This window comes from Siniperca chuatsi, linkage group LG1, assembly GCF_020085105.1.
Source record: "Siniperca chuatsi isolate FFG_IHB_CAS linkage group LG1, ASM2008510v1, whole genome shotgun sequence".
NCBI lineage: Eukaryota > Metazoa > Chordata > Actinopteri > Centrarchiformes > Sinipercidae > Siniperca > Siniperca chuatsi.
Genome location: NC_058042.1, coordinates 34,496,615 through 34,501,427, shown reverse-complemented (window position 1 = coordinate 34,501,427; position 4,813 = coordinate 34,496,615). Strand labels below are relative to the sequence as shown.

The following is a 4,813-nucleotide window of genomic DNA, read 5'->3' as shown; positions in this document are numbered from 1 at the left end:
ACATTTCACAGGTTAAATATTGTTGATAACCTCCATAATTATCACACATGACCATCTTCCACAGGTAAAATAAAAAGGTTAAAGACAGTCTGCCTGTGGGCTGAGGATACAGAAGTGAGATTGCTTCTGACCTGCACTGATATGAATGAATAACAGTGTAAGAAAGGTCACACACTGTCATTACCCACATACACTAAGCAATTATGAAAATCTTTGCCCACACATCCACTGCTGTGTTTTTCTCTTTGTCCTCCATTTTACAGTTTTTAAATTCTCAGTTTTTGTCTCTTAGGTCTGTCATTTTTCAGCGTAAATATCCAAATATGTAGTTGGAGTGTACAGTTTTCCCCACATAAAACAACTGGCTCTTGGCACATGTTATTCTAGAGATTTTCATGTTTGATTATGTTTCAGTTTTCAGCATTTTACATTTACAGTAGCTAGATTTACTGTAAGTATGATTCAGGTTTATATCTGGCTTTATTTGAGCTTTTTTAGCTTAGTTTTGTTAACAATAATTGGATTTAGGTTAAATGTTATTTAGTTTTAGTTCTGTATTCAGCACTTTTTTCATGGATGGTGCTTTCTAAACTATTTTGTGTACAGTATGTTTGCGTTTGTGTTTCCCAACCTGTTCTGACATTGCACACTATGTTTCCCCATGGCAGTCCACTGTTTCATACCAAAACACTACAACGTATTACATCCATGTTCAGCTGTGTTTGTGTGACTTACAACTATAATATCACTCACTCTCAGTGTGAATCCTGAGCTTGTTTTTATGAACATAAAGCTAGTGTCCAGGCTGGAGAATATCAACCACACACACGCGCACACACACACAGTCACCTGCTCCCTGTCTTACAATGGGTTAACTTTTTATGAAAGGTATGTTTTACAGATCTATTTGTATGCCTCTGCAGAAAATCACTGATGTGTGCAACAGGTATTGAGTAACAGAAATGATAAATCATAAATTATTTACAGCATTATCATATATCCTCAACTAACCACTTTTGTAGACCTGTCCCCAAAACCTGAGTCAAGGTCTTTTCTCAAGTCCTCCATGTAATAAAAGTCACCAGGTCAATTATGGGATGGTGGATATAACGGGGATATAGCTTTAAAATCAGACCTGCAGCCTCATTTAAAACCGTTGTGTACACACAAAACAGGGCTTGAACCATGTGTATGCCACCAATTTATAAAAACAAACTTGACAGGAGAATGTGTGCACCTTTACAGAAACTCTGACTCAGACATACGAACATTTTGGAGACTGTGGAAATTGGTGATACTGATGGCAAAGTGTGGAAATAAAGCCATTAACAGTCCTCACCCAATAATTTCACTCAATATCCTCATTATCAGTTCCTATTATAATGCAGGCCAAGTTGACCATAACAAATAGTCACGGCAGTGGTGTTAAATAATGGTTATTTGTCACCTGTTACGGACAGAACAACCGGAGACAATGGTAAGGAGACTGAGAGAGTTTATTGCAACACAGAAGTAATATAGATTGGTATAGATACTGTCCTTGTTTCTCTGCTGTTGGAAGAGTGTGGGCACTGGGGCGACACACTCAGGAGACTGGAGACACACAGGAGCCTGGAGACACACAGGAGCCGGAGGTTAGAGCGACACACTCAGGAGACTGGAGACAGACGGGAGTCGGGGTTCCAAGTGGTAGTTTTTCTCAACGTTGCGTTGTAGGTAAGTCCGTGTAACATTCGTAGGAAGACTGCGATGCTCTGTCCTTCGTATGAACGAGACCGGACACTGACTGAGGTGAGGAGCTGGGTAATATAGGGAGTAGAGTGGCTGATTATGTGCAGGTGTGCGATGGGTGACAGGTGCTGGGAATTAATACTCAGGTGAGGGAGTGTAGAGTGACTGTGATGTGGTGGAGAGAACATGACAGACTGTGACATCACCATTCCATTTTCAAAAGATATCCTAGTATGGTGGATAGCCTGCCACTAATTAATGCAACCCAATTAATGGGTTAATATTTCATGGCCCATGATGATGGCTGGCTAATAAGCTGATTTAGGTTCCCAAGAGCCATGCTCTTGGATTCATGTGCTGAACTGGGTCCACCTTTAGACAGAACGACCCGATGGAATCGTGCCACTGTAGGAGACCAGGCCATCATCAAAACGCAATTTGCAGCAAATGTACGGTTTTCCAAATGTAATCTGCATAATTGATTGCACTCATGTTGCAATAAAGGAACCATCTGAAAACGAGTTTAGTATCCTAACCCCCAGCCCCCTACCCAACAAGAAGGAAATCAACTGGCAGCAAGATCTTTTAATGTTGTTGATATTTCATTCAGAACTGATCTTACGTATTTTAAGTCGTCTGATATTTATTAATTGCATGGATAGTGTCCCTTTGTGTTTGAAGGACAGCGTCTGTCAGGACACAACCACTGACGGGGGCTCTGTGCGCATGATGCACACAGGACGCATTGGAGATACCACTGGGGCAAGCCACACTCTCTCCAGCTTCAGCCTCCTCACCAGGCACCTCCTCACCACCAACTGCACTCATCAACCCTGGAAATAAATAAATAAGTGAATAAATACAAACTTAGCCTGCTCTCCTTTTTCACAAAAATGTTTCTTGTAAGCTTAATCTGGAGTTTCAACATCCAAACAAAAGATTGCTTTACTGGGTTCATCTGTGGTCTCAGCCATGTCAGTGTCTCCCTCTTTCTCAAAGATCAGAATCAGAATCAGAAATACTTTATTGATCCCCGAAGGGAAACTCTTTGTTACAGCAGCTCGCCTTTACGTCAGTGCACACAGGAGAAAGTACTAGCAAAAAATATAATACAATACACTATAAAAACAGGTAAAAAAATAAATTAAGTACCAGGTGGGTGTAAGTATAAAATAAAATAAAATAAAATGAGTGTGAAGTACCAAGTGGGTTTACCGGTTGATGATGATAATACAGTATAATAATACAATGTAATAATATAAGTAATAAGTAGTGGTGCATGTACTGTCGAGTTAAGTGTAGCTTATTGAGATTATTAAGATATTGCACAGCAGTAATGGAGGTATGAGTAATATCAATATCAATAAATAGGAAAAACTAAAATAGGAAAACTAAATATTGTACAGATGATCCCTCTTTCCAAAGATCCAGCGGTGAAAGCTCTGATGTGCCTTTGCCCTCATTAGTGGCAGACATGCTCTGGCAGTGGGATGCAGTCCATTTCTTTGTCTTCATCTTAAGGTACGAATATTTTTACTTAATTTCAGGTATCATCCTACTTCATTAAGGAGAGAGCAATTGGAAATGTATAATGTTTATTGAGGTTAACAACAGAGAAGGACTTTGGGGATAGACCCCATTGATGTACAGTAATGCATCTGCAATAATACATAGACACATTGAGATAGGAGATCCCCCAGAGTCTAGATGCTGGTGATGGTGAAGAAAAGCCAGCAGATGGAAGATTAAACATCTCAGTTGAGACACCTGGGGCCTCATTTATAACCGTTGCGATAAAACAGTTCTTTACCGGGTTCGTCTGTCGTCTCACAAGCGCCTCGATTTCTGTGTCAGAAAAAATCTTTTTCTTGGTCTTCCTCACGGTTGTTGCCATGATTCACCATAAAGAACCATTGATCAGCAGGCTCAAGGGACAAGGTGTTGATGGGGAGGCAGTGGGTTGAGCAATCATAGGTCTGAAATACAGAATTACAGAAACACATATTTAGACAGATATTTAAAGAACAGCCTCTGAGGACTGATTGGCATGAGGCACATGGGCAGAAAGATCACTGATGGTGATGGAAAATAGCAGGAATTCCCAACATAAAAAGAAGTGAGAGGGAAACAATCTTCCTTATTGAACATATTGAAGCCAAAGCTTCAGTTGTGGAACTCACACAGTTGTGAAACACGTTTCCACTCAATAAACTTTCTTTTTTGTGTGACTCCAGTGCTGAGACCACCAAACAATACATGTTTCCTGACCTCCACCTCACCCACAGCACCTCGATTTCTGCTTCTGTGAAATCCTTCTTTTGGTTTTCTGCTCAGATGTTGCCATGATTCTCCATAAAGAACAACGGATGAGCAAACTCATTAATACATATATATCAGTATTCATGAGGGGCTTTGCATTGACTATCATCATCATCATTTATGGTTAAATGTGGGAGTGCTGTGGGCTGGATATGAGGCTCATCCATGTGTGCACATTTTCAAGTTAACTGGGAGTAATAAAGGGAAAATTGCCCCCTCAGACTAAATGAAGAACTGTCAATCAAACCCTTATTAAAGGTAGGGTGGTTTAAACAGCAGCATTATCCTATTTTTTTCTGTATAAGATTAATATTTGTCTTTTTTTTTGTATGTTTGCTATCTCTTTATGTTTGTCAAATATGCTTGTTTCCTCAGGGATATTGTTTTTTGACATTGTTCTTGATACATATTTTAATTATTTTTTGCTAAGGCCTTTCAGGGACTAATGTATAATTCTCATTAAAACCCATATTTTGAGGGTGGTTTAACAACATCATCTTTCAAAATCTATCCTATTATGCGCTGTCTAAAATTTACTTTTACCTTGTTTTCTGATCGAATTCCTTTTTCCATAGTTATGTGGTGATGTACTATTGATATGAGTCAGGCTTGGAAGTGAACACTTATCTAGCTGGTTGTAGTCACACCTGTAGGCAGGGCTAAGACTATTTCATCAATGACACATACCTGAGTATATGTTGTACATTTCCTAATGTAATAATGTAGAAAATTTAAAGGGAGCAGATAATAGCATCACAAGACC

General features: G+C 39.4%; 1 long non-coding RNA gene across 1 annotated transcript; it reads left to right on the top strand.

Annotated features, from left to right (window-relative positions):
* Positions 1-1,882: 1,882 nt before the first annotated feature.
* On the top strand, positions 1,883-2,596 carry LOC122873161. The gene is made up of 2 exons (XR_006377368.1): positions 1,883-2,180; positions 2,394-2,596. It is a non-coding gene; the product is annotated as an uncharacterized LOC122873161 (long non-coding RNA).
* The last annotated feature ends 2,217 nt before the right edge of the window (positions 2,597-4,813 follow it).